Raw genomic sequence first — 12,554 nt, forward strand, 5'->3', positions numbered from 1 at the left:
GACAAAGGCTTCACTGAAGCCACCAACATTGGTGCTTTCATTCTCAAAGTCCTATATTCACAGCAGAACCAGGACGGAGTCTGTATTTAATCTGCAGAACTCATATGGTTTTCAGCTCTTCAGCCTTAGTCCCATGTTGGCTAACCAGGTGTAAAGGTCTTGTGTTACAGCCAGATGTAAAAATCAGCTCTCAGAGGAGCCTAAATAGACCAGTCGATCACCAGTAACAAAATTTTCAACAAGATACTTAAGAAATCCATTTAATACTAATAATAATAAACACAGCTACTACTGGATCTAAAAATGACAGAGCAGAAGAGATGAGGCATATGCAAAATTAAGTGGGGTTTGTAATGCTCACATATTCATTTTAAGCCTGTTCATTATCTTTAATATGGGCTATTCAGCAGTTTATGTTTTAGATAAACTGCTTGTTCTGGATCCTACATGTTTCTATACAGCCTCTTTATACATGGACTGCTTATTTTCTCAGACAACCTTTCTATCTGATTGAAGTCAAGGTTGTTTTTTATTCTCAAATGTACATTTGCATTCTTTTAAAACATGGGCTTTTCCACAGTTTTTTCAAGTGTGGTTTAATATAGTTTCAGTGAATATGTAGCCAAAAATATGTTCTTTTGCATTCCTTGATTTCACATTTGCCATTTACAGTTTCCTGAAAACTGATGTAGCATTACAAACAGTTAAAGAATACTAATACATATACAGTGCCTCTATGATGACTTCTGATTAAAATCTTAACATCACTTAATTTATGGTACTTTTAAAGACAACCTTTTTCACTTAAATTTATTTCATTTTCAACAGGCTACAACACCTGTATTCCTGAGATTGCTATGTTTCTTTTCTCATGGATAACGAGAGTCTTCGGAGGTAGTAGAGCATAGCTCAGGAAATGTCTGTTCAAAGCCATATTCCCTGAATCCCAGTGAATTATCCTGCTGTCATGGAAAAATACATAGATGTACTGCATATGGAGAAGGGAAATATGAGGAAAATCAATAAGATTATTTATAGAAGTTACATTTAGGCTAGTCTAAATGCTCAAGTCTGAAATAACGAGACCTGTAAGCTAAGAATGGAGGAAGGGTTGCCTCAGGAGTACTCTGCTTTTGGAACAGACTTTGAACAGTAACAGCAGCTGAAGTTTTTATTGTACTCCAGAGAAGACTATTTGACAGAATGCCTCAGAACCTCATGCTTTTGGAAGTCAACTTTTTGAAGTAGACTCAAAGTCCACCAGCTAGAATCTAGTTTCTTCTTCTCCCTTTCTTGATTTTAGTGACAGTTAATGAAATTGAAATGTCTTAAATGCTAATTCATCTGCCAGATACTTTCAGTGAGAAACTTTTGAGTGAAAGAAATCAAAGTCTCATCATTTTCAGGATACAATAAATTGAAAAAATGTAATTTGGAAATTGAAGTCTGTCATAATTAGCCAAGATCAATATCTTCTATTTTCTGTAATCATTGTGCAGTCAAAAGTAAAATCCTCAAAGCTTAATTTGATGAAAAGTATCTGCCTTTGTGACAGGTTACTGGGGAACACAAGCTAAGAATTTTAGTCACTTCAGCCTTCCTATAACTTTTTGAAAGAAAGATCTCAGTATTGACAAAAGGATAAGCTTTGAATCTAAGAGGCTGCCCATCAACTATAGCACAAGAACCATGCCAGTAGATCTCTGGTGCTCATAGGGTCAATGACATAAGCTGTAAGGTTATGCACATCAATGTCCACCAGTTTGCTTAATATCCAGAGGCTTTCAAACACCAGAAAATCTTTCAAACACTTTGAAAAATGATCTGCTTTGTTTTGTAAGTAGAGGAATGATATAGATGCTAGCTGTCAAATGACAGCAAATTACACATCCTCTTCCTTTTATGCTATCATTTATCAGAATCAGGTTTTGTTATATGTAAAGTGGTTTAGATCAATAGCTAGAAATCTGCTTGTGTTGTATTGATTTCCTGAGAAGATTATATATGAACGTGACAAGTAGTTATGGTTGACACAGACCAATTTTCAATTGCCTAATGGATTTAACACTTTTCAGTTCTGTGAGTACAATAGATTATTGAAAGTATTTTAAATATTTTTACAGTATGTTCAGTGACAATAAGAATACAATCTGGAGAGCTTAAACTAGAACCATGGGCATGAAAATACAATTTCTATTCTTTAAGCATCATTTAGTAAGCAATTAATAAGTCAAATATGTGTAGAAAGCAGACTTTTTACTTGGTATTATATTTTTTAATTTGTGTGGCTAAACCACAGATATAGGAAAAAAATCAGAAAAGAAATTGGTTCTATGGTAAACATGAGTTAAGTAATGGGAAAATGTGGCAGAGCATAACTGAAGCTTCATTTATAAAGTATCTAAACTCCTTTCGTTAACCTCTTTTTATTAACAAACCTGTATCCATTCACAGCTCACAGTAGCTGGATAAAATTATTATGGGGGTTTATCTTCTAATTATTGTTATTTCATTGCCAAGTGTTTCTTTTTTTTCTACCCACTTGATATTACTTTATAAAAGGAATTATTTGATTTGAATCAACTGGGACATTCAATGTCACTAGGAATGCTGGTAGAAGAGAGGCTGGACATGAGGATGCAATATGCTCTAGCAGGCCGGATAAGTTATGAATTTTTTTTTATTTTTTTATTTTTTATTTCTATTTCTATTTCTATTTCTATTTCTATTTCTATTTCTATTTCTATTTCTTTTATTAATTAATTTTTTAAATTTTTATTTATTTATTTATTTTAATTTCAGAAAAAAATCCAGCATACATGTGCTTCACACATACTTATACTATATTTAAGACAACAAATGCTTTAACATTATAAAGTTCTCATGACATTACTTGGTTTCTACTGGATTTTAATGAATAAGAGCCTGTCCACAAGCAATGAAACTGTATTACTATGTGAGTAATTTTAATGTATGGCAATATTTTAAGAACATTCCTGAGGGGAATGACTTGGAGGTATTTGATGCTATGCATTATTGTTAATTTTGTGCCATGATTTTGTATAGCTCTTAATAATGACATCATTTAACTTCTGTCAAACTTCCTGACACTGTTGGTGAGGAAGCCAGTTATCGGAGGCACCCTGCTGGACCTGCTGTTTGTGAACAGAGGACTGGTGGGTGATGTGATGGCTAGAGATCATCTCAGACACAGCAATCACAAAATGATAATTTTGAATTCTTTGAGAGGTAAGAAGCAGGGTCTGCAGAACCATTACCTGGAATTCCAGAGTGCAGGCCTCTAACATGTTTAGGACACTGGCTCATAGACCTGATTGTGAAGCAGTCCAAAATGGCAAAGAAGTCCAGGAAGGCTGGACAATCTTCAAGAAGGAAATCGGCAAGGTACAGGAGAAACCACATGTGCTCAAAGACTAGGCATCACACAATAAGACTTTGGCTTGAACTTAGGAAAAAAGCCAGGACAGTTTATTACCATTTTATGAAGGGGCAGCCACCTCAAGGGGACTACAAGGTTATCATGAAATTATGGAGGGTGAAAATTAGAAGTGCCAAAGCCCAATGAGAATTTAACCAAGCTCCTGCTGTAGAAGATTAGATGTTGGGAAAAGTTTCTTCTCTAAAAGGGAGCCCTGGAACAGGCTGCCCTGAAAAGTGGTGGAGTCACTATCCCTCAAGGCATTTAAAAGACCTTTGTATGTTACACTTTATGAGCATGATTTAATAGTGACCTTGGCAGTGCTGGGTTAATGATTGGATTCAATGAGCTTAAAGGTCTTTTCCAATGTAAATGATTCTATGATTAAATGATTCCTTAGATTTCCTAAAATGTCACAGTACATGAAAATGCAATAAAATTTTTATTGGGGCCATGTATTATAAAGAAAAGTCTACCAATCAACAGTGTTACAACTGTTGGCTACTCAAAAATGAAATAATTATTTCTTAACAGAATTAAATTATTATATAGTATTTCAAATTTTATAGGTGTTTATTCATACATTCCGGGCACTACATTTTGCCTCACAGGAACCTTAGTTTGCACACACCTTTTACTTAGCTTGTGTTGACACTTCACATGCTGGAGATGAGTGAAGACCTCACTCATCTCCACTTTGCAGTACAGAATTGTAGAATCATCCATGATATAGGATTGCATGCAAACATAAAACTGTAAATGTTTTAATAAAACAGAGAATGATCACATCTGATTTTCTTCCAGTCCTTTCTAATGGAAGATTTTAATTTCACCATATCTAAATGAACAGTATATATTTTTCTTTTGTCGTATCTGGCTTGGTGAATCCCTTTAGCCTTGATGGGCTAGTATTTGTTTTGTTCTAACAGCTTTCAAAAAGTATTTACCACTACTACCAAGCTACCCATAGGAAATTTCACTCTGGTGACAAGCTAACTTTGGCCTTGGAGTCCATCTAAATGGCTAGACAGAGTATTTCCTGAAAGGGACACATTACATGGAGAAAGAAGATAAAGCAGAAGAGCAAGAGCAAATAATTTAATGTATTTATATCTTATCTAAAGATTGTTATCATCACCAGTGGTAAGATGAGTCTATCTGCTCAAAACATATTCTTGAGAGTTCACTGTGAAGAGTTTACTCCTTAGTTTACTCCTTAGTTTACTGTGACTGAACTCCTACTGAGAACAGACCCTGCTTTAGCTTTCCACATGGAAAACTTCCAGCAAAGGCTTCTTCCAAAATCATGCCACAGCCATGGTTTTCAGTAACTCACAGTAGTCAAATGGAAAAATACCAAGAAAGTAGATGAAGGATATGCACTGCAAAATTAAATCTGGTGCATTCTATACCTTTTTAGTCTTAAAGTGTGTTTAAAGTAATAAAATAACGTGGAGGCACACCATTGTCTGCCAGCTGTTCCTAGGAACATGTAGAAACTCACAGGATTCAGCTCCATAAATACTAAACAAAAATATTTTGACCTATTATCTTACAAAGCGTGGAGTTCAGACAGAAATTCTACATCTTTCAACCTTTTCAGGTGCATGAGAAGATCAGTCAGAAGCTGGCCGAAGCAATGTTTTGTTACATCCTTTGCTACTGGAATATTAATATTTTATTTTTTTTTAATAAATTTGAACAGTTTAGAAAACATCTCTAAATGCTGAATTTCTCTTGTTATACTGCATGATTCTGGCCTGAAATTTACTGCATAGAGTTAGTGGACTTAGAAGGCTCCTGTCATCAAGATAACAGTATTTTTACCATTTATTCATCAAGTATTTCCACATAAGAAAATAATTTACTAATCTGTTTTTTTCAGACATCCTCTAACTTCACTAGACTGGTTCCTGTGAGATAGTGGCTGAAAGTAGAATTAATGATTATTACAAAGGTGTCTTACATAAGGTTTCTTTTTTTATTTTTATTTTTTTTTAATTTATTCTCATTGCACAGTGTAGTACTGGACTACAGCAATTATTTTCAAAAAAATAATCCTATCAAACAATGTATTTTCATATGTTTAGGCTCTAAAACCTTTTTAAAAACCTATTAGAAGAGGCTTCTTGGAAATTAGGATTTTTTTTCTGCAAACAAGTATATTATTTCATTTTGATGAAAAATATTTTTGTTTCCTTGTGTCAATATTTTAATTTTAGTTTATATATTTTCTTATGAAAACTTGTTTGATAATTCAAATTTAAAATAGAAACTGAAATTTAAATGAGTCTTTATTTCACTTCTAATGAAAATGTGCTTCTATTTTATTGAAGAATATACAAAACATGCAGTAAAGTCAATTAAGCAAAATTATTTATATCTGAGATACAGAAAGGCAAATGTACTGTTTAATTTTTATTTATTCAGTTGTATAGCATGTGGAGTAATATTTTTTTAGTAGGTAAATCAGAGGAGAATCATATAAGTAGTTATATATGGATGAAAGGACTGATGTAATTTGTGTTAAGATTTCACTTTCGTCTAGGCTGTAACTGTTATTATTATCAATAGTGTTAATCAAAAAACTCTGATGACTTGAGCTGCAAAATATTTAAAAAGGCATGAATAGATTTTTCATTTATTATCTGTGAGAATCCACTCCCCATCTCTCATAACATGGGTTTTATTGATTGCTCTTTCTGCCCCTTCTGGCCTATTTATTTCTAACTGTACACTAAACCACAGAATTATATTGCAATAGCCCTAATACTTCTTTGCTTTATTTTCCAATCTGTTTCTTCTATTATACCTACGATTATTCTATTGTCCACTGTCAAGAAATGTGCCTTTTGATTTCTTTGGTACCATATTAAGTATACATTTTTATTTCTATAACTATTAGATGAAATAATAGTTATAAATATAAGCTTTGATCTTCTCAATGTTATTAGTAATTTATTTTAAAATAAGGTCAAAGGCAAAATGGACAAAACTTGGCTCTTTTAAAATTCACCATCCTGTAATTTTCATATTAGTGTACTTATTTCAGCACTATTTTTTAAGCTATAGAAATAATTTAATCTAGTTGAATTTGAATCCAAGAATAAAAAACCCAGAGTCTTCAGGTCAGGTAAAGCAAGTAAAAAAGGGGAATGTTTAGGGCAAAGATCCATCTAATTTGTTCTTTATTTTCTCTAGTTACAGCTGTTACAGCACAGACTGATAATACATGAGAACAAAATGGCAAGAGGTAAGAAATTATTCTGTTGTAGGAGCTGGTTCAAGAAATCAAAACTTCCTGAGAGATTAAGTGACCTGTCTAAGAGTATTACTCCTAGGTAGAGTAATAAAGGAATTTAGATGTTATAAATGAGCATCAGGTATGGAAATACACTTATAATTAATAATTCACTGATTAGATACTAACGTAAGATTTCAATTCCCCTGTCCTAGCTAAACTGTTTTTCTTATTTCAGGAAATTCACTAATACAGCACACTTAACTCTAGGGAACCACTCAGTAGAATAAACATTTGTGTCTTATTTGTGATATTTCCAGAGGTATCTGAAACATTCACAGATGTCTGAAAGACAAGACAGAACAGGGAGGGCCTCCTAAGGCAGGAGAAATTATTCAAAACAACAGTAGGCCTCCTCATTCTTTGAGATTAAACACCTACTTCAAGCTAGTCATCTAGGGTTTGCTTCGGTTTCCCACTTTCTCAGGCACTCAGTGCCAACAGAGATGCCTTGCAATCCTGTCTCATCCAAAGACAATACTCAGATGAATGGAGGACATTGTATCAACAACCAGAAACACAGAATCACAGAACCATTGGGGTTAAAAGGGACATCTGGAGATCATCCAGTCCAAAGGGTCACTTAGAGCAGGAATGTGTCCAGGTGGGTTTTAAGGGTCTCCAGGGAGGGAAGAGCTCCCATGAGCTTCTTGGGCAGCCAGTTCCAGTGCTCTGCTACCCTCAATGTAAAGTTTCTCCTTCTGTTATGTAAAAGTTCTCATTGTTTTGTTTATGTCCATTGTTCCTGATCCTGTCACTGGGAACAAAGGAGAAGAATCTGGCATCATCCTTTTGGCACCCACCTCTGAGATATTTATATGTATTGACAACATGCCTCCTCAGTCTTCTCTAGATTAAACAGGCCCAGCTCCCTCAGCCTTTTCTCACAGGGGAGATCCTTCAAACCCCTAATCATCTCTGTGGCCTCCACTGGACCCTCCCTCTGCAGTAGCTCCTTGTGTCTCTTGGACTGAGGAGCCCAGAACTGGACACTCCAGAGGTGGCCTCAGCAGGGCTGAGTAGAGGGACAGGACCACCTCCCTTGACCTGCTGGCGGTGCTGCTTCTAATGCATCCCAGGGTACCGAAGGCTCTCCTGATGGCAAGGGAACACTCCTGGCTTGTGGTCAACTTGTCATCTGCCAAGACTTCCAGGTCCTTCTCAGCAGAGCTGAGAAGTCTACACAGCAGCCTTCCACAGTTGGCGGTCTGAACCACTGTCCAGCAGTGCTTCTCAGTGTCCCTGGCCATGCAGGCAGCCTAAACTGCTGACTGAAACTGATGGCTTAACTTGCCATGTGAATAAAAATGTAGTAAATGAATGCCATAATCCTTTTTCTTTGTGTTTCTGTTGTCTATCTTACCTCACAGAGTTATATGAGAAGAGATTCCCTAAAACTCTTAGAGCTGTGCAGGGATGAACAGAGCATAAATACTTGAGTGGAGCTGTGCTCCTAAGTGAGAATGGGTGACAGATACCAAATCAAAATTTCTTTAAAAAAATAAAAAAGGAACATTCAGTTATTTGGATTTATGAAGTTTAGTGCTGAAGATGACTGTCTAAGCTAAAAATAAAAAAAAAAAAGTAATTTTTTGTTCTTTTATCATTTGTTACTTTTAGATTTTCACCTGATACTTGTCTGGGAGGGTCACTTAAATAATATAAATACATTAAGCTATTCACATTTCTCAAAGAAACTGGGATACTTTTATTAGATTGGGATATTTGACTATAGCACTTGGTTATGCAAATAAAGGTAGAGTTCATTTGTAGTGCAAGTAGGTATTCTCTCTCTCTTTAAAAATTTGACCAACTCATTACAACACATCTTTAAGTGAACCCCAAATGTTAACAGACAATAGCACATGTTTTTGTTTGAAACCACCGTCTCCTTTCTCCTAAAGTTTTATGTGTAAAAAGAAGAAAAACAGTCTAACTTTCAATTAGCATAACTACATTTATATTTTATAAGATTGATGGTGGTAGAAAAGAAAAATACTGCTGATACTGAAGCAATAAATAAGTCAGAGGTGTGAACTAACAGATATCAAGGGAAAACGGGCTGGAAGAGTAAAATAGTTGTACAGATGTTGAGGACTACTACATCTGACAATTTTATTATCTGGTGAAGATGACATCTCCTCTGCAATGTTTAGTGGCAGAAGACTGCTAGACACAAAGACTACAAACTGAATTCAATATTCTGTAGCTATAAAAGGTGTTGGTGAAAGCACAGTGCATGCCTAACATGAAATGCAGACTTTATCAGCTACACAGAAACTTTGGTCCACTTTGCAAATGAGGATGTGATGATTAGATTTTCATGGATAGTAGGTGGGTTTCATCTCCTGTAATATTGAATGTTTACAGTGCAGGTAGCTACATCTGAGCCCGTGATCCATGATTTTACTAATAGTCCCGGGGACTACCGGGCCATTCCAAAGAGTGAATGCATACAGCGTGCATGTCAAGTGTGTACACATGTACAATTTGTACAGATTTGCTGCCAATGTGATGCCCTAATTGCTACATCATAAACATAACCCTTAGGATCTAGGTGATGTTATGATAAGACAATGGGTGTACAGTCCTGTAAGTCATGGAATTAATTTTGCATTTGCAATATTCATTCAAGTAATTATTTTTTTCTTTCTTCGATTTTTCTTCTTATAATTTTTCTATTCTGCTTCTTTCTTGCATAAAAAGGATCCCACACATAACCACATACACACATGTTCGTGTATTTATTTGACTAATTCAGAGACTGATCATTTCTGTCTCTTAATGTGAAACAATATTTTGATTCTCTATTATAAAAATATGTGTTATTTAAAGAAATTCCTCTACAACTGAATGCTTGGAGCTTCACCAGGAATTACTCATCAGCACATTACTGCAGCTTGAAAAGGAAATGGGTGGTATGGTTAGCAGACGCATAATTTGTGATGAAAAACAGAGGGAAAATAAAAATAATCCTTTTTAACTCTTTCAGTGGGAGCTATTTCTTAATGTTTCCATTAATTCTAATATCTCCTTCTACTTTATCCCTCAGTCTCTCTTCTCAGTCAAGCACCTCTATTATTACAGTGGAGATGTATAAATACTGAGATGCAACAGCAGAGAAGGTGAATAATGGCTCACCAGCCTGCCAGTACCCTTGCATCAGCTGCTCCAGGCAGACTTTTTAAAAAGGAATGTAGAAGACAGGTGTTTGCTGAGGTGCAGATATTCTCAGAACTTGCACATAAAATAAATTGTGATTGTTGTGTGTGTAAGACTGAGTAATCATTGTGAAGTGACCACTTACAGGAATATTATTCCTCTAATATTTCTAGGACAGCTGGAATTTACCCAGTAACCCCAGTTTAAACCTTTTTAGCTGTATGGGAGATAGCTTTCATTCAATTTTTTTCCTCCTGTGATGGAGTTAACTTCTTTCATGCAGCCATACAAGTGAGTTAGATTTCATGAGTGGAAATTTTGCAAAATTAAGAGCAAAATTAATGGGGCAGTGAAAGGAACTAATAAAATTTATGAGACTGTAGACACTCTGAAAGATCTTCTTAGGAGTACCTAATGAAGCAAAGATAGGACAATCTACAAATCCTTTAAACAAAACTCTGTAATGGAGCAGAAAAGAGAAGTTCTGCTAAACAAGAAGCTGTTAAAAAGGAAGGTAGACAGAAGGTAACTGGTAGAAATTTGGGTATGTATGGGAAGTGTAAAGAAATTAATTTTACCTTCTATTTTTGTCAACAAAAAATAAGTATCAGGATTTTTATGATGTCAGTGCTAAAAAAAAAAAAAAAAAGGATAACAAATATTAAACTCCATGAAAAATCAATGCAGTGTTATTATATTTTAGAATACCAAAAGACAAATCTCACAGTCCTACATAGATTGATACTGTGGAGATCCATAGTAGCAGTCTGAAAAGGCCCAAATGTGCAAGAAAAGCAAACATGAAAATTTGTTAAGGAAAGATAAGTGAAAGAATACAGTAAGACCCTAATTGTCTCACCCAGTAGTCTATTCTGCCTCTTTAAAAATTCTAAAAATTCTAGAATGAATGAAAGACAAGAATTAGAAATTGAGGAATAAAAGAAAAAAAAGCTCCCTACAACCATTAACTAGCAATGTAGACTACTAAATTTTTGCTTTTGCCAAACTTGAAGAAAAATAAGAGAAACTCACCAATGTTTCTGCCAAAAATATATATTTCTGAAATATGGAGATAAAAGAATTTGTTTCTAAGGTTGCAAATATGGAGGCTTTTGTGTTAAAAAATAAAGGAAAAATATGTATATTTACAAAGTAGTTTTTAGATTCACTTTGAGATTAGGCAAAATAATCCAAAGAAATATCTCAGGAACTTCAGTGGATGCTCTAGCATTATATGCAGAAAGATCTGTAAGAAATCATTCTTGTACTGCATGATAGGCTCAGCAGATTTTATACGTCTTTTCTCTTATTTCTCACAGTTCTGGTAGTGTTAAGGTGTGGGCCTAATTTTCTTTAAGATAAGGAAACCTGTTCACTACTATGCAGGGATATTTCTCCTCACCAAATGGCAGTGGCATAGCCTCCAGCATTACATTTCTTTTCTTTCAGTGATACATGCATTTGTAAATGATGCAATATTTAATTTATGATTTAAGATACAAAATGAGAACCTTGATACTATTTACTTTTCTCTTTCAAATACTCAGTCTGTCTGGAGAAAGATAAATATGATGTCCATTTTCTTAATAGCATTTATAATCATGACTTCAACTCCTGTAGGTCTCAAGATGCATAACAATATATAACTAAAACTACAAGGCAAATGATGACATGACTCATTGAATTTCAGAGTCCTTAAAAAATGTAGGGGAAAAGCCCAAGCACCACAATGAAAGCATATAAATTATTCAGTGAAGAAGAAAATTTTTATCTTTTTATCACTATCAGTGTTTCATTACTGATTGACAACACCTTTAAGGGCCTTAAAGATCATCTACTTACAAGTCCCCTGCCATGGACAGGGAAATCTTCTATAAAACCAGATTGGTCAAAGCCTTCATCCAACCAAGCCTTGAGCACTTCCAGGGAATGGGTTATCCATAACTTCCCTGGGCAACCAGGAAGGAGATTTTTTTCCTAATATCTAATCTGAACCTACTCTCTTTCAGTTTGAAGCCATTTCCCCTTGTCCTATCACTACAAGCTCTTATAAAATTTTCCTCTCCCTCTTTCTTGTAAGCCCCTTTAGGTTCTGGAAGGTGCTGTAAGATCTCACTGGAGCCTTCTCTTCCTGTGTCTGTACAACCCCAACCATCTCACTCTGTCTTCATAGGACAGGTGCTTCAGGACTCTGATCATCTTTGTGGCCTCTTCTGGACCCACTCTAACATGCCCATGTCTTTCTCATGTTAGGGGCTTCAGAGCTGAATAAAGGACTCCAGCTGGGGATTCACCAGGGCAGAGAAAAGGAGCCGAATCACTTCCCTCAATCTGCTGGCCACAGTGCTTTGGATGCAGCCCAGGATGTGGTTGGTTCTTTGGGCTGTAAATGCACATTGCTGAGCTGTGTCAAGCTTTTTGTCAACCAACAGCTAAAAATCCTTCTCTCCAGAGTCTCTCTCAATCAATTTTCAATTCAGACTCAATGCTTAGATTACCCCAACCCAGGTACAGGATCTTATAATGCTATAAAGATAAATCCTTGTGTCATTTTCACAGTGTAGTAGAATTATTACAATGAAATGGGCTGCTTCACTCAGCTGGTTTTTGCTGAGACAGAGTTAGTTTTCTTCATGGTAGCCAGAATGGGGC

Source organism: Pseudopodoces humilis, chromosome 2, assembly GCF_049639895.1.
Source record: "Pseudopodoces humilis isolate 2021_Gansu_Grassland_sample_001 chromosome 2, ASM4963989v1, whole genome shotgun sequence".
Taxonomy (NCBI): Eukaryota; Metazoa; Chordata; class Aves; order Passeriformes; family Paridae; genus Pseudopodoces; species Pseudopodoces humilis.